At 47.3% G+C, this 22,401-nt stretch overlaps 1 protein-coding gene and 1 non-coding gene across 4 annotated transcripts in view; one reads left to right on the top strand and one right to left on the bottom strand.

Moving 5' to 3' along the window:
• The window catches only part of LOC126521459 (potassium voltage-gated channel protein Shaw-like), a 239,735-nt gene that overhangs the window by 32,090 nt on the left and 185,244 nt on the right, over window positions 1-22,401 (bottom strand). The gene's annotated exons all lie outside the window — the stretch shown is intronic.
• TRNAS-GGA (transfer RNA serine (anticodon GGA)) lies at window positions 19,195-19,269 on the top strand. Its single transcript has one exon. It is a non-coding gene; the product is annotated as a tRNA-Ser (tRNA).

Raw genomic sequence — 22,401 nt, 5'->3', positions numbered from 1 at the left:
GTGCACACGTCAAAGTTAGGGACAACGTGTGGGGCACGATGAAGGAAAGTTTATCCAAGCTGAATCTGGCAGGGGCCAGTGCCGACGAGCTCTGACTCGCCATAACGCGCGAGTGGAAGCGCCTTGGTGAGAGGAGGGACTTCGTCGATGCGCTCTACGAATCAATTCCACGCAGCCTACAAGCTGCGCTTCGACTGGACGGCGCATTCGAGAGATATTGATAGCGGAACATGCCAATCGCTTGAGACGAAACATAGTTACGTTTCGATTCTTCTTGTTTCCTGTGGAAAAAATAAACCCAATGTTCTTCCTGTTATTTAGATTTGCTACGTGCTCCTTACTATGTTTTTTTTTACATTCAGCTCACACAGCCTACCCTTGATTATCATTGTACCTCTGAACAAAAGAAAATGGGTACGAAAATGAGTATCTACGCCAACAAATGCCGGCACGCGATCAATACTTAAGGATACTCGCTACCAATGGTCCAGATTCCGTGACTGATTGGCGCACAATATATGCGAACCACGTGACGTGGTGCGCCAATGAATGACTGGACTCGCGAAGAGTTCATTAGAGTGCCCTTTGCATGAAGTGACTTCATGTGCGTGAAATTGGCCTTGATGAGCGTGCCGCGTTATTTCATTTTGTAAACTCTTTTATTGCCACTATCACAGACACACCCATTAAGAGGGGTCATGTAATAGTGGAAATTGTCCTCGTATTACGAAGCTAGTTGTAACACGGATCGGGAGATAATTTAATAAGAACTAATACTCCGTAGGACAGGCTAACACGGTTGAAAATAGGCAGCTATGCCGTTGTAACCAAGCTGCCTCACTAGCACGTAATCACGCAAAGCATTGCTATCTCCCAGAAGGGATGCAGACCATGGCGAGAATACGCTGCAAGGAATCCACAAGCCTTTATTTATAGATTATGGTGCATGCTGTGCTACAGACATTCATTCGCCCAGCCCCATTGCACAATGCTAAAGGGCACCTAGCGTTACCTTTTTGGAGCAAGACAACGCCAATCTAGATGCACTAGGGAGCGAAACTTGCTCGCTAGGGAGACCGCGCATGCGCAGATATTGCCTGTATTTATCCGCCGGCGCGCTCCGCCGACGAGCAGCTGTGTGTCGGCCGTTCCGCATTATTCTGGGAGCACCTGTACGTGCCCAGTTCGGCTAACCCATATTTGCTCTTTTCATTTTGTTCTATGACATATGCATAGCCTAGCGCACAAACGCCCACATATTCACGTGTGCGCGCAACCGCAGAACAAGCACGCTACATTGAAGTGACTCTATGTTATCGCAACCATTTCATAAGTTAGTCATGAACCTCTTTGGCCGCAGCTGCTCCCCCCTCTCCCCCGCCTAAAAGAACATGATAAAGAAGCATAATTTAATCGATCGCAACCAGCATGCACACGCTCAAACAAACAAACAAACAAACAAACAAACAAACAAACAAACAAACAAACAAACAAACAAACAAACAAACAAACAAACAAACAAACAAACAAACAAACAAACAAACAAACAAACAAACAAACAAACAAACAAACAAAGAAACAAAGAAACAAAGAAACAAACAAAGTTAGCCGTAACCCTTGACGACGAAAAAAGCTACACGAAAGCCGCGGATACTGTGCAGCCCTGGTCTGTCAGTGTCTGCGCAGAAAGTAACAATCCGCGCTGAACCTTGGACAGCCGAAGCACGCATCTGGCCTCGTTTGGCCCGGTGTTTTCGTACCACCATTTATCTCACCAAGATTTAGTTTCCCAAAGTCTGCTCAGCGCGAGGAGCTCCACTGTCGGCTGTCTCTCATCCAGCGAGAGTCCGGATCGGGTAGTGCGCTCTATGAAAAGCCGATTGATGGACAGTGATGGAGGAGGAAAGAAAGAGAAAGATAAAATGACTTGGCATGTATACGGGTCACATTCGCGGAAGGAATAATGCGGGGTGGAATGGAAGAAGCGTCAAGAGCAGCTCAATAATACGTCCTCTCTCAACCTTACACTCTCTGGGAAAGAAAGGGAGAGAAAGAAAGAAAAGGAGAAAAAAGAAAGAAAGAAAGTAAGAAAGAAAGAAAGAAAGAAAGAAAGAAAGAAAGAAAGAAAGAAGACGTTGCACTACAGTGCTGCTTTTTTTAAAACTAAATGGAGGCGGCATGATTCTGTCTGCCCACCACTTAGGCGTCCATAGAAGTGCATCGATGACACTCGCCTCGCACCAGGGACTGTTGCCATTACGTAGCTTTGCAACTGACAGCTGACAAAAATAACGCCAGCAAGATGATGACAAGCAAAGACCACGACGACTAGACAGCTAGAACCTTGCTGCGGCAGCAACAATGGCAGTAAACCACAGCGCTATAGCCTGCCTCGTCGGCAGCGTGAGAAAAGAAAAAAAAAAGAAGGGAAAATAACTATTTGTGATGGAGTGGGAAAAGACGGAGGAAGAAAAGGGGAAGAAGAGAAACCCGCTTTATCGAAGCAGAAATATTTTGGCAAGGCTTAACCAAACCTTACTACTTCTTTATCTTTATTACTTTCTTTCTTCTTTTTCATCCAGTTCGTACGCAAACTGCCTGTTCAGTTCGAAGCTGTTTAATTGTTAGTCGTTCCTAGCAACGCACCTTGTGATGTTTATTTTGCGCAACCGGTGAATATTGCTTTTGATTACCCTCTTTCACTGATCAGGCAACAAAAACGAAGCCGGTGCTTTTGCCAGAAGCCACCGTTTCTGCTAATATTCACCTCAGTGAGTAAATAAAGAGATTTCTTCTTAATATGAAACATTCTTTCCTTCATACAAGGTACGGTGTGGTGTAGGTAGATAAGTTCAATTCACGCCGTGTTTCAGACCTCATGCATAAACAAATGTTTAGCGTCCGATTGTGGCATTGAACCAGGGTCCCTTAGAACAAAAGACCAATGTTTTACCTCGCCTTGCGCAAAACGTGTTGGTTCACGCGGTAATGGTTCGCAGAACCCCAAGCGATGCCGGATAGCCATCTACCTGCAAAATATGCTTCGCGTAACACCGATTCGCACTGTGCGTGGAATCTGCATGGTATTATATATTTTTTTTCGAACAGTACGGTCACCGGGTTCCTCGTAATAGTTGTTCTATGAAGGGAAACAATAACCGAGGAATTTCAGTACATACACTCAAGTGAGACACTGAATGCGCGCAAGACTCCTCAATGTCTGGCAGTTTTCACGGACTGGTTGACATGTCCGAGTAGGACTCCGTGCGCAGCTCACGTAAGAGCAAACGCAAACTTTGAAGCAGAGTGCAGTTGCTCGTCTGCATACGTGACTTACTTTGCCAAGGCTGTCGTTAATGTCTTTAGTTTTCCGGTGACTATGATGATGATGATAGCAACTTTATTGTACCGCCGGATAAGGAGGCCCCTACTCCCCGTCCCCGGCACACAGGCCTTGGGGACGGGGGCCGGAACCTCCGCGATTAGAAGCAAGCAAAGAGGTCTTGACTCTTCGCGGCTTCTTCCGCCAGGCGGATGGCGTGTTGCTGTGGAGTAGGGTCCTCGCTCCGCAGCAGGGCTTCCCAGGCCTCTCTACAATTTATGTTTGCTTTAGCCCCTGGTGAGCTAGCGCATTCCCAGATTATGTGATCGAGGGTCCCTCTCGCCCCACAGTGTTTGCACTCATCGTTTTCTCTATCATGCATAACATGGTATGCCCAGACCGGGTTTACGAAGTTCCCAGCTTGCAGGCGCCGCCATGCGACTGCCTCTCTATTGTTTAGACTTTTATCCGGTGGTGGCACCAGTCTCCTGCGTAGCCGATAATTTTCGACAATCTCCGTATAGTTTTGCAGACGCTCGTCCATGTTCTATGTCCTCGGTACATACGTCATGCCTGCTGCTCCACACTCTGGATACGAAAGCAATTATTCATGACCGGAAATTAAAGAACAATATGAGATCAGAGCGGTTATTCAATTTTTCAAATCTATATCTTAATTCGTTTGGTGGAATCAGCCGTGGCAGCTCAGTGGCTGTGCCACTTTGCCGCTGAGAACGAGGTCGCTAATTCGATTCCCACCTACTGCGACCGCATGCACGATCGCTTTGAGTATCGTCCTCGTTGGAAGAGGAACGATAAAGCTTCCTAAATGCACGTTGAATGAACCTTAGGTGGTCAGAGTTGATCCGGAGCTACCTGGTTCAGCGTTTCTCGCGACCCCTCTGTTTTCTTAGGATGGCAAGCCCATATACATACTATAGACTGATGTCGAAGAAACTCTCCGTTTATTTACCTATCAATAGATCCACCTATCGAAACGTTGCCCAACTTTTCTGAGGCACTTTATGCTTGTTTATTTAACTTCTATTGCCACAGTGTGCTAGTCCAACTGTCGGCCCCCTTCTTGATATCGTATCTCCGCTTATTTAACTGTTTGTCCAGCGCAGCATTCGGTGGATGCGCGCGGTGTCTCATTAGAGCCGAATACCACTAGCAGGCACTAAGAGGCAGAGAAAAGAAGCATATGCTTCCCATGGGTATATCCTTTACCCTCTGCGGCAAACCGCCGCGACTTCAACAGAATAAAGTAACTTAGTTCCCAAGGACTGATCTCTGTGAGAAGTTTGGCTCTTTGGTATGAAAAAGAGAAAAAGAACCAAGCGAACCGCAGAGCACAAATGAACACACCAACAACATTGACTCGGCTTAGCGAGCCAAGTCTGGCGCAGTTTCGTCTACGAGAAAGTAAAAGTTCGCAGACCAATAGGAGCCAGTGCTTTTAGTGCAGAAACACTCCAAGCATGCAGAGGTCCCGTGAGCCGTGAGGTTATATTTACGGGCACGCTTCTGTTTACTCCGGAGGCAGAGTACGTAAGGTGAAAAAAAAAAATCAATATAAAGCAAAAAAAAGCATCAGCTCACTCTCGTGAAAGAAAGAATCGATGTAAGAATGATATGTAGAACGAGAAAAATAGAAAGAAAAAAGAAAGAAAAGAGTCGGCAAACATTTTTTCAACGAAATCTATTTCCGCTCGCGACTACGTACGAAGCGCCGCTAGAACGGCGACAAATTTCCGCAGGGAAAGCACGACGACGAAAAAGAAAAAAAAAAGAGAAAAGAAAAGGAAATCTCAACAAGGAACGGCGGATGGAACGCTAGCACGACGTACGAACCCGTTGCCTCATTCTCTCCATCTTTTTTAATTAAGCGAGTCTGAGTTTACTGCCGGCTTGCGTGCAGCAACGCGCAAGCATCCTTAGGCACGGATCCCTTTGGTGAATAAATTTGCTCTCTATGCAAATACGTGTGCACTCGGGGCTCTCAAGGGCGAACTCGTTTTTTTTTTATTTTGCACAAATATATCACTTCATTTTGTCACTTTTTCCGCTTTCTGGCTTCGCCAGTATGTTTACTAAAGACATTATGCGACGTTCGGGCGTGCGTATAGCTGAACGCACCTCGGCGAACGAGCGATGTGGCGCCGCTGTTGCCGCGCTGTTGCCGAGCTACGAAACATAGCTTTAGGTTTGTGCTGGTGTTTAAAGATCGCGGAACGTAGGCGACGAAATTTCAATGTCGGAAGAACTACGAAACTACGACGCTGTATCGACGTGCAGGAAGAGGAAAGGGAGAAGGAATAGAAGGGAAGTAGTAGTAGTAGTAGTAGTAGTAGTAGTAGTAGTAGTAGTAGTAGTAGTAGTAGTAGTAGTAGTGGTAGTAGTAGTAGTAGTAGTAGTAGAAGAAGAAGAAGAAGAAGAAGAAGAAGAAGAAGAAGAACGCCAGTTCAGTATAGTTTCAGATCCAGCACCTTCGTTATCTCGTGCATTACTTTGATGATGCCAAAAACAGCTTTTTCGAGAACGCTGTTCTTCTCAAACTCTAAACTGCTCAGTGTGGCAGAATGATTGAGGAAAAAAAAGAAAGGGCGAAGATAAATTCGATTGCGTACACACCGTATATTATACGATCCAATGCGTCGGATACACGAATTTGCGGGCGAAAAACCGCAGTGGCGACGAGCATGCCTTCGACATCTTCCACGATGATGGCACACTTGAGCGAACTATGGTGTCTACAGCGGAGTTGAGAGTGAGAGCGAGAGCGAGAGAAAGAGATAGAGAGAAAGAAAGAAAGAACACAAGCACAAGCAATGCTTCCCTGCCATTCTTTCTCTACTGCTTATTTTTTTTTCAGTTCTCAATTGTGTCACGGAGCGCGCCTCTCTGGGCGTCCCTGTCTTTCACCGCCATACTTTGTATACGCTTTCGAAACTATTCGTCAGGGCCGCAATTTCTACGGCGTTGGGGTCGTTGCCGAGAAAATGCCAGAAATAACCGTAGCACATTCACGGTCTCGTACACGGTGTCTTTTCTTTCTTTCTTCTCTTTCTTCTTTTATTACGTACAGGTTTCCCGTCTAGTCTGTATATATTTTTACATTATTTCTTTTGACTTTGTCTTCTTTCATTCGCGTCATGGCGCGCGGCCTTCCGCTTTCGGAACTTCACGCCCCGCGAGAGCTTTCGAGACGATGCTTCGAAACCACCCTTCCCTTCGTATTGGCAGACCGTTGCGTGTATGCTTTAGAGGCACTCTCTTGTTTGTTCGAACCGCAGCCGAAGAGCTGCAAAACTTAGTATCTCTCTTCTAGTGATCCGATTTGGCTACGTTCTTTTGATGTGAGGGAAGGCTGCATTTTCTTTTTAAACAACAGAAGTACGAAAGCCCAAGAAAGAAACGAACATAAAGTATTTACTTTTCCAATGTGTAGAACCCTTATTTCGATAGGAAGGTAGAGCAAGATAGCGAGAGAAGGAGCGAAAAATGAAATGAAAAGGGCCAGACAAAGAGAGAGAGAGAGAGAGAGAGAGAGAGAAGGCATTTTCGGTTTTCTATCCCGAGCAAGCTCTCGGGGAAATATGTGCTCAGAAATTGTGACACAGAGGTACGCGTGGCCGGCTCAAATTTCACAAACTTCCAGTAACAGTTCTTATTTCCTCACTCGCAATGCCAGAAAGAAAAGTAATAAGTCCGTTGACAATTTGAAGAAATATAGATGCCGCTCAAGCTAAGGCGCTACCACAGGGGAATCTTTGTAGCCTGGAATAGAGACGCGTGTACATGCGCTTGAAATGCACACATGGCGTTGTAATTCTGCGCTCTTCGCTTCAGAAAAGTTTACGATTCTATCCGCCTCGTTTTCACAGTCTTAAAGTATGGAAAAGGCCAGTACTAAGAAGACATTCTGAAACTTCAGCTTGCTTTCCGCGCTAAGCTGAACTTTTGCCGCATTGCGATCATTACTAGGAAGTGCCCTAGAGGAGAAAATGGGAGGCCGTAAATAGTTATAGGGAAAACGTTCGCGGCATGCATTTTGGTGCATATTATACCTAAACTAACCTAAATGTAAGAAAAAAGAAGAAGAAAAAGGAGGACAGACATATTACTCTACTGTTTACGTCTGCTACTTATAAAATATTTAACGATGGCAATAATAAAAATATTGCTCACTGCAAAAGTTTGAAAGGCACAGCAGAGGATTACAGCATACTACGGATACCCCAGCCGTACACCTCTTACACTTGTGGGAGGCACGGAAAGGCTTATCCGAAGATGGAAGGCGAGAAAACCTAATGTGAAGATGAAAAGGCGCATCGCCCTCCTCATGAAGGAAGCTGAGGAATAAGGCGAAAAGCTTGGCCGTCAAAATTGAAATGAGACGTGCGACCGACTTCAAGCTACCTTGAGTACGAGGAAAACAAGGAATATCTTGAAATCCCTCATTACCACAAAGGAAACGAAGAGTAAATCAAGACGAAACCTCACGCGACTGATTCACAATCACGGAGGCTCCCCCCCCCCATATACAGATATCCTAAAATCAGTTAAGAAGAAGTTAACAGGAAATTTTATCCCAGACGCAAAACCGAACCTCACCTATAATGGGAAATCAAATGAAGAACTAGACTGACGATTCTCTCGGGCAGAGATTGAGGCAGCCCTGCTAAAGTTAAGCAGAAACGCCTCCCAAGGAAAGGACCGAATCAACGAAAAAATCTTGCGCAACCTTGACAATGGAGTAATGGCAAATTTACTCGCTTTTATGAATGAATGCTGGGACAAGGGCGAGATCTTAGCGGCGTCGAGGCACGTGGAAATCGCGACGCTTCCCAAACCAAACGAGCCGCTGGTGATAGAGAGTCTCCGCCCCGTCTCCTTCACCTCATGCGCAGGCAAACTGCTCGAGCACACGGTACACGAGAGTCTCACCTCGTATCTAGAAGACAACGTACACGCCTCAGACAGCATGTTCGGCTTTCGACAACATCTATCCACCCAAGACGTGCTGCTTCAGCTGAAGGAAGATCTAATAGACTATCTCGACAAACGCAACAAGTATTCTATCCTGGCGCTCTATGTTAACGGGGCTTTTGACAATGTGACGCATGAAGTGATCCTTCAAAATCTACAATTTGACAATGTATCGCATGAAGTGATCCTTCAAAATCTACAATGCACCGACTATGGTGAAAGAGCTTTTCGCTTTGTTTATGATTTTCTGACAAACGGAACATCAACCATAGGAGCGAGCAATTTCGGCAAAGAGAAATTTGAGACACCGAACAGGGAGACCCCCCAAGGCTCGGCAATCTTGCCCATGTTTTTCAATATTGCCATGATGCGGCTACCCAGAGAGCTCCGCGATATAAATGGATTAGAACATGCCATACACACGGATGACATCACCTTCTAGTCGAGGGCGTGTGCGACTGGCAAGCAAACAACACACTGCAAGAAGCAGTCCACCGATCCAAAAGCTACCTCAGAGCGTACGGCTTGCAGTGCGTTTGCGAAAAATCCGAGTTGTTGGCTCTCAAAGCGAGAACACGAGACAGATCACCCGCGCACGAACAACACGATCCCACTATCACCCTAAATGTGGTAGACATATCGAAAGTGGAGTCGCTACCTGTTCTCGGCCTCTTCATTCATAAAGACGCGTAGGGTCCCTTATACGGATGCGGCAAAATACCCGAAACGACGCCCAGGGCAAGGAACAAGCTGCCGCCGCGGCCACTGCAAGGGACCCGGATACAGCGGACGAAGTGGCAATCGCGCACGCCATTTCCACGTGGACTGACTCAGCCGTGATAATCAACGAATCGCAAGCGGCGTGTTTATCAAAAAAGGAAGAGAGAGAGAGAGAGAAAACAAGGGTAGGAAAGGCAGGGAGGTCAACCAGAACAGCATCCGGTTTGCTACCCTACACTGGGGGTGGGGGAAAGGGGAATAGAAAGAGGAAGAAAGGGAGAGAGGAAGCACTGAGTACGTGTGGGAGCGACACCATACACAAGGACACTATAAACGGTCTGTTAAGCCCGTGCACTTCAAGTACCGCACTAGTGCACGAATCGCTTTTCGAGCCAGTGACGGGTGTGGCCACGGTCCGAGTATCTTTGACTCGGTGAAACATCTCGAGTCCAGTCTGTGTAAAGTTGCCCGCAGAGAGAGGCGTTGGACATCGTAGTGAAAATCTCGAAGAAAGCCCCGAGAATCCTTACCGAAACCTGTAACCGAAAAGGGGGAGACCATCCAGAGACCTACGTCGTCTGGACCACGGGATACGAGTCCCGTGGTCCGACGGTCGCGAAGCGGCCGTCGCCTTACTGGTCCCCCAGAAAGGACCAGTAAGGCGACCAGACAGGAATATACCAATATTATACAGTGCCATAGACTCGAACGAAGAATGCACCCACTAGCCCACCTGAAACTCAACCGAGAAGACGCAGTTACTTCAAGAAGACTGCAAACGAACTCCTATGTTAACGGCATCCTATTGCATAGGATCTCTCCAACGCAGTTCTTGTACCTCTGTAAGGTTTTCGGGGTCCCGGGTGGCCTGCGCCACGTGATTATGTAGTGCCCGGAGCCCGTGGGACCCCCCCGCAAAACCGAAGACGGAAATGAAAAACAGCCGAAGATGAGAAGACAGGAGAGGACAAGGAAGAACTGTAGGAGGTCATGCTAGTCTCGAGCCCAGCGCTGGATGACCAGCGAAAGTTGGTGGGCCGGGTCAGGGTTGCAGCCAGAGAACACGATTTCTGGAATGAGGAAGCCACCCGCTTGAGGGCGAAGAGAGAAGATCTCTTTCTCTCTCTCTTTCTGTATCGCTAGTTCAAAGAGTAACGTTTATTTCTCTGCCACTGATCTCATGAAATGAAATCGCAATTTCCTTGATTACTCAGCATGATGGAAGGCGGTAGACGAGTACTGTGTCCTGATTGTCTGGCGCGCAATTAGAGCTAGAATATTTATATCGGTCTTCTCTCAGCGTCAATGTCTTTTTCTTTAACTCGGTACCAAACTTCGCATCGATTACCTAAGTGACGAAGTGTTATGGGAGTGCACGAACAAATGCAATGAATCGTTTCAAACCTCAAGTCAGCCTAATTGATACAACTCATTGCAACAAACAGCAAACGCGTTGGGCAACGCGCATCAACAAAAATGTAATTGATTGATTGATTGATTGTGCTTAAATTCCCAAAGTGAAGCAAATGTTGTGAGAGAGGCCGTACAGGGAGGAGCGCTCTAGATTACATTGCATTACACGGAACTCTTTAACGGCACCCTAAGCTCAGTAAAGTAGCGTTTTTAACTCAACCTCTATCATATGGAGGCCGTCGCGGTGAAGAGTCTGACCTGCGACGTGGTGCCCAACAGCAATAGCCATTTAGCCGCCGTGGCGGGCCAATCAAATACTTCGAGGAGGCCTCAGCTTTAGAGCAGATGTGAGTTTACCGTTCACAATTCACGCTCAATGTCAGACGAAGTAAGGTATTTCAAATAGATCCCCGTTCATCCTTTCAGTTTTCTTCTAAAGCATAAACAAAGTACAAATTATTACTCGAACGAAACAAGGTGACCCAGGCGGCTGCAGCATGAGCAAGACTACTATTCAGTGCATTAGCATTTGATATCAGATGAAAAGTACGTGTCGCTGCCTCTGTCGATGATCAGCCGTTTTATCATTCCTTTCCTTTATCTTTTTTTTGCAATTTCTGCTCCGGAGAGCGCAAGAAGATCGGCGCCATCTAAAAGGAAGCTTCTTTCCAGTGCTACTCAGCGCACTCTAAGACCGAAAGGACCTTCGCTTATACTGCACCAGGAATCCACCGTGGGCCACCTTATGCATATTACCATTATAGCGCAGACTTGAGGCGTCATTTTCGCGACTAGCCGGTAGAAGAGTATTGAAGACGCTGAGAGCATGCGATTTATTCCTCTCCTACTCTTCTGCTAGAAACGAAATAAAAAGAGTGAAACTCCTCACGTAATAACAAGAAATCTTCAAAGAGCGTAAAACGTAGGTGCCTTATATGCGCCGGTCTCGTTTGAGAAGGCTCCTCGCAGCGATAAGAATGTCCATGCCCCATCGGTGCAAGCGCCTGGCAAGAGAGACGATCGGCTTTTCACCGGTTCTCGCGATTCTGATGTGCGCGGTCTGCGTTTTCCCGGCACTTTGCGCACGCAGCGAATGCCACCTCGCTATTCGAGTCACGCCTACGCGAGCAGTCCCGGTGTATGGAAGCTCAGTGTGACCTCGCTTCTCTGTCCGGAATTAAAGTGTTACCTTTGATCCCGGCTTGTTTTAGGGTTGGAGATGGGAGGGGAGGAAAGGGGGAGATGAGAAGACGAAAGTGGCAGAGAATAACTTATACTGCTTTGCGTATGCGGGCAGAGTGTACTTGTCGGGCTCCGCACTTATTCTCTGCCGAGCTGCATTCAGAAACCAAACATATATAGACTACAGATGAAGAAAATAACGCTTCGCCAGAGAGCATTCGGAGGATGTCGGAACGGAGTTCGATCGCTTATTCGTCTGTGTTCTTAAAAAAAAAAGCAGACTAGACGCAGAATATGTACGCGGGGACGAAGAGATCGCTTGTCAAGTGAGGCGTTCTTCTTTTTTTTTTTTTCGTGCGCTTGTGCGTGCGAGTGCGCGTGCGCGAGCGCATGTGTGCGCGTGTCGACTTGAAATGTTGGAAACTTTCGTCACTAACTTTTCTCGAACAGTCTATTGTCAGATGCATAGGCAGAATTTATATGAGGAAATGAGTAATGAACCGAGGGAGGCTAGCACTACCTTCTTCAAAAGTCTCATCTCGGGACTTTAGTTACCTATACCACGCAGAGTTACAGAAAACGTTTCCATGCATGAAACCCTGACAACTTGCAGAAAAGGCTCGGATAAAGCTGTGAAACGGCTCGGGTATAATAGAATCAATTGCAACGGATATAGTGAAACGTATGCAAAGTCTTGGGTAAATGAAGCAGGGGAAAAATAGACCTCTAGAACTTCCGAAGCGTGTGAATACTATACAGAGCTACCACATCATTGGCGTATCAGTTGTGAGGATATGCAATCATCTGCGAACGTTTTCTTTTTATGTTTTCGCCAATCCTTGGGTGGAATCGTAGGCTGCAGAAAGGCACATCATGTGTACGAACATGACGTAAGATCTACACTGAAATAATATTATCGAATATCTATTTTTCAAGGGCAAGCGGCTTTACGCTGTTCAATAATGTAATCAGTGCAAAAGTGCACAACGTCCAGCTCCCTTGCGACACAATCATGAGTTCCTGTACGCTTTTTAAAGCAAAAGCTGTACTAAGCTCGTCGAGTCGAGTTTCACCGTCGCCGCAAATTTGACCTTCCTTTGACCACAGTTGCATCGTAGCCTTGACAACGCATCACGTGACTCGCCGCGCCGAGCTCCGCCGCCGGCTTGGCGCATGCGCTCTCCGCAGCTGGGTCGCCGCCTGACCACATGACTCGCCATGCGCCAGGCTAAGAGGAGCCCCGCGCTCGCCTAGTCATTACGAACTTGACCATGGATGAGAGCGAGGCAGGGCCGCCTTTTCTGAGCGTTGCGCGGGAGCGGGAGGCTTTGAGCCATCGTCGCCAAGCGGCGTCTGACCACCCTGTGGATATCACCTGGAGAACTGCTTCACTGGAGAGGGTCCGAATGCAACAGGCGTCGCACCGTCAAGATCAATGTAGCGACCGCGTTCGCCCCCTGTCTGTTTGTGCTTCGACGCTGAACAGGTTCGCGGCTACTCTTTGCATGTGTAGCACTTGCGTTTTCCCTGTGGCACAACAGGCGTCGCACCGTCGAACGATGCGTGTCTACCCAAGCCTAATCACAGTCATGTCTAGCCACCGACCTAGGCCCAGCCGTCATACCCGGCCTAACAGTGATTGTATACATAAGTATAATAACTACAGCTAAATCAAAGGTTAATTAAGTGAAACCAAGACTTAACCAGGCTAAACCAAGCTTTCGCTTTGCATATCCAGGGTTAGCAGAGCTAAGCCGCAGTCAATTTTTTCTGCTGAGTAATAATGATGCCGCGGCAAGTTCGAAAGCGCAGAGCAAAGAAACAAAATTTAAGCCCAGATTTACTGCAAATGCCATAACATCAGGGTATATACGGCGCACAACAGAGGGCCACTAACAAAAAAATTCCGACGACACCTACGCACTTCTTATGAGTTGTGAATGCGAAAGCATTAATGTCCAATTGAACGCCACTGAGCGCTCCTTCTAGCAATGAACTTCTCGCGGGCAGGCGAGCGCGTTGAGACGTTTCGCGCGTATTGATCTGGCCTTGCCGAGGCGCGGTTGGAACGCAGGCGAGAGCTTGCGCGGACAAGGAACGCGCGGATAAGACAGGCTTTTGAGAGCGAGAGCAAGGGTGACGTGGCGTCGCGGCGTCGCCACGATGCCCTCTTCCCTCACGCGACACCTGGCGCGCTACTTCCTGCAGCAGGTGTTCCCTTTCGCCCGTAGTACTCCGTCGAGACGCGCTCGTACCTCGACGTCGTAGCCAATGGGAACTCCGTCGAGGCGCGCTCTTGACGTGGCGTCGTATCGAATGAGAATTTAGGTGCCCAGATGCTGGATTTTTTCACTCAATGAGTTATTTGATGCTTTCGCAACAAAAGTGCTGTTGGTATGGTACGTCTGGCTTCAAAAGCTAGAGAAAGCTAGAAATTAAAGGTTGCGCCTGTAAATCGTGCACACCCGCAATAAAGACATGCGTGCAAGAAAGCAGCCTTTACAATTCACGAACTGTGTCGGTATTTAATGCTATATGTCAATTTCAACAGCAGTTGCTTAAGCGTTGCATCATCAAATGAGTTCAGCGTTTAGTATATTTGACTGCTGTAAGTAGAAACAACTACCCCCATACAGATACTCCGGACTAGGGACCTGACTGACGCGTATATTCCCTCTTAGACGGCGTGGTGGAACTGCCAGCTTCGTTATTTCTGATCTTACGTTGTGTCTTAATCTTTAACTGCTGTTATACGATAGGCTAAGTTTTATAAAACTTAATGTTAGCCCTTATTGTGCGCTTTTCCTTCTTTTGCAAAACCGATCTAGCCGTCTCTTGCTAGCCTCCTCCGAAAATTTATTTAGTTTTCACCAGCTGTCCTGAAAATCCAAGGCCTCTTGCAGATGAATTACGTCCACATTTATTGCTTGACGAATGATGTGCAATTCTAACAAAACCCTCTTAGTGGTTTCAGCTCCCTCTTGCACATGGTATGCGTGGACTATCGTCATTGGAAGAGATTCGCCTACAATTTCTTGTTCTTAGACATACTGTTGCTCAGACATTAGGCTAGTGCCCTTTAAGTCATTTAAAAACATTTTCTTACCAATTTCATTCTTACAGAAAAGAGAGGGAAAAGGAAATGTGTGACGCTGGCCTGCTTTCCATGACGCCATGCTGCCCGCTTCTGACGAAGAAGCATTATATGCGTGGTATCTGTGGCGACGTCCTACAAACATTCTGCAATAAAACAGACAGTTTAGAAAATTGGGCCATCTTGAGTTAACGTTGTGATTCAGAAAAAAATTACTGCAGTGGAGAGTTTTTTAACTTTTCGTTTCTGCAGTGAATGTTACGGCAGCGCCACCGCATCTTCGTGACGTGACGCTCTGCAGCTTGTCTGTGAAGTTAGATGTAAAACACGATCACACAAGCAATCAAAGTGTGTCTTTGCGATAATGCTGGCTTTTCATTGACACGACTGTGTCAGCACTCTTAACAAGACTCAGTATAGTGGTAGCCTACGAGACGCGGTATCCAGGTGGGTTAGAGAAAGCCAATCAGTAGTGCCTACATGCACGAGCACCTGTACCTATACTCCAGGTGTTCTTCTACGTTAGAGCACCGTCTGCTCATTCTCGAGCAGACTACGCTAAAAGCTCAATCACACAGGCGACTTGAGGAGGTCGCGCGACTATTTGCGACTGGCGAGCTAAAGGTGACCGAAGGCCACCGGCAAGCCCGGTAGAGCGCGACCTGCAAGTCGCATTCCCGCAGATTATCGTTCTGAGTGAGAACTCTGTAGCAATCTACGCAGCTCGCTCGCACTTCACTGGTTTCGCGTTCCGACAACAGCCATGAATTTTGATTTGAGCGAAGGGGAAGACATTACTGTGCTGATGTGCTCTGCCGTGGTGCCAGCTGTCGTAGCGCAGAAGCCTCCTACGAAAAAATTTGCAGTGACTTAGCTCGGCTATGCAAGGATATACGTAGGGAAAGCTAAGGCATAGCATGGTTAGCCTTGGTTAATCTTGAATGCAAGTCCACGTTATTCTGGTTGTCTAGCTATGTTGCGGCGTTTAGCCAGTCGTTGGGCGCGCTGTTCGTCTGTTTCTTGGGCGATTTGTTTCCTCTTCATCTCGTTCCGATGTCGATTCCAGGCCTCCTCCTGCTTATCAGAATTGTCGCCGTCCGTACTGCCACCTCACCTGTGGTTGCGGCGCACGCGAGCTCTCCTTTTCAATCCTCCGACTTGTTATCAGGCATGCGACGCAGCTGGCGAAGCGAGCGGAGGCGAGCGCAATGACGACGAACGCGGTGTGACGTCATAGCAAACGGCGGCGGCGGAAAGGCGTGGCGCTGCGCAGCGGCTGAACACCTGTGGCTCGGTGCTACTAGTGGCGCATGCGCAGTAGTGACTAGAGAGCGAGAGAGAAAGAAATATCCGCGGTGAGGCGCGCGTTGTGACGTCACGTGCCGCCTCGGAGCACCGCCACGGCGAAATCGCAAGTTCGCGGCCAGTAAAGCTTTCGCTTTAAAAGCGACGCTAGTGCGCGCACCCGTGCCTGCGTTTGCGACAAGTGGCCGGCCACTCTAGCCGCCTCCTGCACAAGCTCCGCGGAGTGTTATCGAGAGTAAGTCGTAATTTCTAGTTTTGGTTGCGTGTATATCAGTGCATAATTTTTGTGCATTCCTTTGCTGCTATTTAGCTTCCTGTGAATGCTACCGCGTACATTCGACACGTTGCTGGAACTGCTGCGCTCCAGCATCACGAGGCAGGACACCAATTACATTCCTGTAGTCTGCCATGGCGGCGCGGACATTGTATTTGGTGCGACGTAGGAGGACGCGGATGAACACACGTGCTAACATAACTTTCGGCGCGCCGCTGATTGGTTCAGCAGCTTTGCGACCACTGTCGCGCGACTGAACAATCGAGAAGCGAGCGATTGGCCCTAAATAGTCGCTTTTCGAGAAAAGCGACCATTTGCGAACACTTGCGGCTGGTCGCTTTGCGACTACCTAGTTCGCGCGACCGCTGTCAATCGCCGGTGTGAATGAGCCTTAATACTTGAGCAGACTTGAACGTCGTCACCAGTTCCAAAGGGCGACTCATAATTGTACTCGTGGAAAACTTTCTATGGAAGTGACACAAAAGCGCAGGAGCGGAGCTCCTGGGCAAAGTGTTACTGCGCCAAGTAGACCAGCAATGTTTGAGAGCGCTTTCTTGTTTTGTTTTCTCGGAGCAGATACTGAATCCTTTAACTTGCGACTCTTTCCAAAACGCGAGAAAGAACAGCGAAATAAATTAAAATCAAGCATAATACTGAGTTGTGTATTATCTTCCTTTATTATAACTCCTGCAGTGAATAAGATGTTTTTGTTTTGTTTCCCAGTGTGAACATATGCTAATGAACCTCTGGGGTTACCTTCAAGAGCAATGTCAAGCATATACACTTCGTCTCTGTGAGTTTCTCATTGCCACATTTACGTTCTGCATAATGGGCTTCAGGCGAGAATGCCTGAAAATGGACTGTAAATCACAGGGGCGTCAAAAAATTCGCATACATTCTGGTAATCGGCACGAAACTGAAAGCGCTATTCATCATGGATGGATAGAACCGTCGGGTTCCATAACCAGATGTCGATGCTCATGAACACAACATCTTTAACCTCTGCTTCAATGGGCTGAAGCCGTCAAATACCTGTAGCTGTGGCTATGCAAAGCTGATATGGCGAACGTCGGACGCTGTTAATTTTATCACGCATCCGAAGAAAGTGATGTCTTTTTTATTGGGATAGCATTTATATTGACACTCCAAGCGAATTTCGTGAGTCTTCGTGAAATTCCGTATATATGTAAGTATATGTAAGCTATATGCCATGTCATGCTATAGGACATACGATATATGCGGCTTATATTGCTACATCATTCTACCAAGGAAGTTGCTTATACAAGGTTTTGCATTGTCGACAATATTATTCCTCAGAATTTTGAGATAGGCATCCCACAAACAAATGTCATGAAACAAAACACCGACAGCTCATGTATTGCACCTTAAATCTTCTCAGACTTAAATATTAAGAGTGCGAAATAATAACAGAGCTCAAAGCTGAAAATGATGTAACATTATTAGCGCGGCTGTGCCCTACTTCCGGGATCGACTCAGGAAAAAGGTTTGAAACATACCTAATACCGAAAGTGGTGGTAATGTCGCTAAAAGACGTTGGCTTTCATTAATACACATAAATGAAATTGTCCAACGGTAGTATTCCAGCAGAAGACCCCTAGCACAATAGCTAGTTTTTACTTCGGGGCCCTATCACGTAAAACTATTCCAATCTGTTTTTATTCGACTCTCCTGATGTCAAAGTTACGTAACCGCTGACACAAACATCGGGAGGTGACCCGCAGCGTTGTCTGAACAGCCCAATAAAACTCTCTCCTCGTTCATAGGAGGTCAACTTTGTTCGTTTTCAAAACGAATAACATTGCTTACACTGAGCGGTTTTTCTTATCTATTTGGCTGACAGGAGGTGAGGAGCACGCTCAAGTGGAGAGGATTTCGATGGAGCCAAGCCAGCGTAGTGAATGTAGATAACTGCATGAAGAGGGTGGTGCCAGCGTGTGCGATTGGTCCGCTTCCCCACACTTATCTTAAGGTGGCTTGTCAAAAATCTCGGCGGCGTGCAACGGAGTCTTAAAAATGCCGCTAAAGCGGATGCTCAAGAAGGAAGAGTTGGTAGAGCGATGTCGTATGTACGTGCAGAAAGGGCTGTATAACGTTTTACTTTGTTATACGGAAATAAATCCCATGCTCACCGGCAGGTGCGAGTAGCGAGTGCCTGAGCAATCGGCGGGCAGCCATATTGTATTCCTTTCGGAATCGGGCAGTCTCTCGCTATTCAGAAAAAAAAAATCAGTTTTGTTCGGCATATAATTGCATCGTTAATGCGTACACGTCAGTTTGACGCGGGGAGTATTCGCGGTTTTGTGGTGTCGCGTGACAGACAGGCGAAGTGGGCGCAGGTAAAAAACTTTTGACCAATAGTAGCGGGCTAACGGCGAAAAGGTGTCAAATCAGGAATAATTATTTTTTTGTTCCGTTTATTCATGCATAATCAGTGTGCCCACTTCATACCAGATGGGGAGCTATTACGGTTATCGTGACGTCGCGTGATAGACAGGCAAAGGTGGGGGAGTGGCCCGAAAATTTTTTGACGAATCGTGGCACGCTGATTGCACGATTAGAATAGAAAAGTTTGGCATCGCTTTACGTTAGAGTGCTCCTGGTAGCTTACGTTTACTTCATTTCATAGTGTCAGTACACCTACAAGCCTCACGCTTCGTGTAATATTTTTTTTTCTTCAACTCTGAGGCTTTTCTTTCGAGGAAACCGTATGGGTTTCCTTTGCAGCAATTGCTACGATCGGGTGGATGTCCGATTTTCCCTTTATTCATTACTTCTCTCCACCTTGCAGGTTTCCGCAGAACTATTACGTCAAACACCTGCCTTTGCTTCGTGTTGTCGACAAATTCGCCTTCGCCCTGCCATCTGCTAGCCGCCTGGTTAGCTCAGGTGGTAGAGCGGCTGCCCCGGAAAGGCGGTGGTCCCGGGTTCGAGCCCCGGACCAGGGCGAATTTTTCTTCAACTCTGAAGCTTTTCTTTCGAGGAACCCGTATGGGTTTCCTTTGCAGCAATTGCTACGATTGGGTGGATGTCCGATTTTCTCTTTATTCATTACTTCTCTCCACCTTCCGGGTTTCCGCAGAACTATTACGTCAAATATTCTAACAGTTGCTATCGCCTTCGTTGCTTCACTCTTATGGCGAAACTGTGATATTTTTTCGATCTTGTCGCCGTTTTTGTTCTTTGGCGACAAATGATTTCAGACGACCCACTTTGCCCGTACATCACTAATATTCCCATCCCTATCGTCCTTGCTTCTGAAAACTCTACTGTTGAATTAAGGTACAGCAATATGTGTTTTCCTGTTCAATATTTTCTTCTTGAGTCAAGCTGGATGCCTTGGCAATCCGTCTCTTTTGTTCTTTTTTGCATCGTCCGATTTACACATTCTGTTAGAGAGAGAGAAGATATGATGCGAAAACCAGGGAGGTTAACCGCAATACAAACATCCTATTCGCTACCCTGCACTGGGGTAGGGAAGACAACTTCTACGGCGGGGAAAGAATTCTAGAGATGAAACGAACGTTCTTTTACGCAAAGGTGAGTGTACTCAAATTAAATCGCACATGAGTTTCTGGCGTTTCAAGACAGCCACCACTTATTTTCACGACGAGAGCCTTTACCGGCTTTTCGTATTTCGTATCTGCCTTATTTATCGTAAGGTCAACAACGACATGCGTTCCTATTACTAACACTGTCGTACCTATCGTTCGACCTCGTCTTCGCTATGCTGTTGACTTACCGAGGCTTCCAATAAGCTAGAACGTGTTAACCAATTTCTCGGCCCATTTTTCGGTAACGTGAGCTTCACGAATTGATAGAAAACTGGGCTGGCAAAGAGCGGGCCCTTATCAGTGAATGAAGAGTCCGCCCCGGGACCCTGATTTTCTCGTCCAACTAAATTTTTGCTCGATTTCTTCGTTGTTCAAAGAACAACCGCCTGTGGGACGCATTCGTCACCGAATGGTTTTCTTTTTATTTAAACCGTTAATGATAAAACCTGGCATTAACTTTTGCTTTCGCTAGGTCGAAGCTTGGCGCTAGATGCTTTTCTCATTATTTTTTTTAGAGAGCTACAGTTTCACTAAGCGCACGAACTAAAGTTTTATTTTTCCGGAACGGCGTTACCGAACTGAGAGAAAAGCTCAAGTAGTAGGAAGTGCAATTTACACAATTAACGAAAATGCATATTCAGCAAAACATTTTGAACAAGGGACAGTAACAACAAAAAAAGAAAACGACGAAGCTTCTGATGATAAAGTGGGAAACGTATTTTCGTACGGACCCTGAGGGACGTCTTTAAGACGCTCCACGAGGCGCAGCTGGCTTCCTTTTATCTCCGCCCCTCCTTTTTTCCCGACGTCTGCTACTTTTCCCGAGCTTTCTGCTACGTGAAGGAAAAAGGTCCTTTGAATTAGGGAAAAACGAGGCCAGCAGGGTTCTCACTTGCCTTTAGCGTTTGAGGAAGACGCACGGTGCTTCGGTAGAGAGAGATGGGGGAGGGGGGAAGGGCGAGATAGGGAAGCTTTCGCTTATCTTACGTTTTTTACCGTTTCGAGCCACTTAGGCTGACCCCGCTGGCTGCAATTAGCGCCCCGCCGGGCGCCCTTCCTTCATGCAAGCTCCGCTGAGCACGGCAGGGCGTTATCTCAAGTGACAACTTCGCCGGAATGACGTCGCGCTTCCGATAACGCGATCGTGCCCACCCTGCGCGTAACGGCAGGCCGCTTCTCTTTGCAGTAGTGGAACGGAAGGGGGAGAGGGGGGGGGGTGAGCAAATTAGGGCACAGTGCTGGTCGAGGTGGGTGGTCGTGAAAATGAGAAGTTGAGCCAAGCGGGGAAGGAAGGGGGGAGGGGGGAAGAAGGAGAGGAAAATAAAGAAGACTGCGCAAGGAAGACGGAGCAAGAAGGAACGAAATGAACCAAGCGGCTAAATGAAAGTGGGTGGGCACTGTGTAACTGGAAACTAGGGCCCAAGCGGGAACAAAATTGACAGCGCAGACTGGTGTTCACGGCCGAATGCATCGCGAATGGACAGACGATGGGGCCCTCTTCGATCTCATTAGGAGTCGTTTATTTTGCCTCGTCTCCAGTGCGCAGTTTTGCTAAAGTGGATGTTTACAGTCGCAAGATAATGGAGGAAACGACACGTGACTGTGAACTGGTATGAAATTTGTTTTGTTCTTGAGGAACGAAACGTACTCGTTGGCCATATAAGCGAGGGCTAACGTTTTCTCTTGCAATAGGCCTGCCCTGGTATGTTGAGCAGGAGCGGCAAAATACTGCGACACTCAATATTCGAACACACTGCATCCTGAGGCTGATTTACCGTACACTGTTCCGGCTTCCACTTGTGCACTTGAGTGCGTTACGAGCTTGTGTTCTGTGCATGTATGATTTATTCAACACGCCATTCATATAAACTTGAGTAGTTAGCTAGGCGCATCACCGGACAAAGCTCTACTGTGTGCAGTTAATATATGTCCCTCTCTGAATGCGGCTAGCCATTTACCTAATTTCTACATTGAAGGAACGGAAATCGTGATAATCTTGCGATAATGCTATGATTATATGGCTGCATACGGGTGTCCAAGCGCCGCACCGCGATTGTTTAGCCGTGCAGTGTCCGAGTATACGAGAACGTTCGCGTTCTGAAACTGTATACATCGTGCACTTGATTGAGTCTTGGGCCTTCGAAGAAAAGTTATTAAAACGCGCAGACCGTTTTTCACTTCAAGGCCGCTTTAATCGTTAGGCTTAGGTGACTTTCCCACCGTCGAGTCACGGATGTTGCGCGACGAGGTTGGTCGCAACTGCTGGCTTTGGTCGAAAAGTGACCGTTTCGGGACATTCGCTCACTTCTGCAATATTCCAGCGCCGGGACTGGAGTCTCATAGCTGCTAGACCAATCAGCGAGGCCGAAGCAGGACGTCGGCACACGCTGTCACTTTACGTGATGTGAGCGTACACGAACGGTGCCGATCGCGAGACAGTTCGCTGCGGCGACGAGCAGATCGCCATTGGCGTGGTGTGAGCATCGATGGCCGTGAGTCGTCCCTTGATCGCCAGTCCCAGTCGGTC

Source organism: Dermacentor andersoni, chromosome 6 (genome assembly GCF_023375885.2).
Source record: "Dermacentor andersoni chromosome 6, qqDerAnde1_hic_scaffold, whole genome shotgun sequence".
Classification (NCBI taxonomy): Eukaryota; Metazoa; Arthropoda; class Arachnida; order Ixodida; family Ixodidae; genus Dermacentor; species Dermacentor andersoni.
This window is presented reverse-complemented; position numbering and strand designations above follow the sequence as displayed.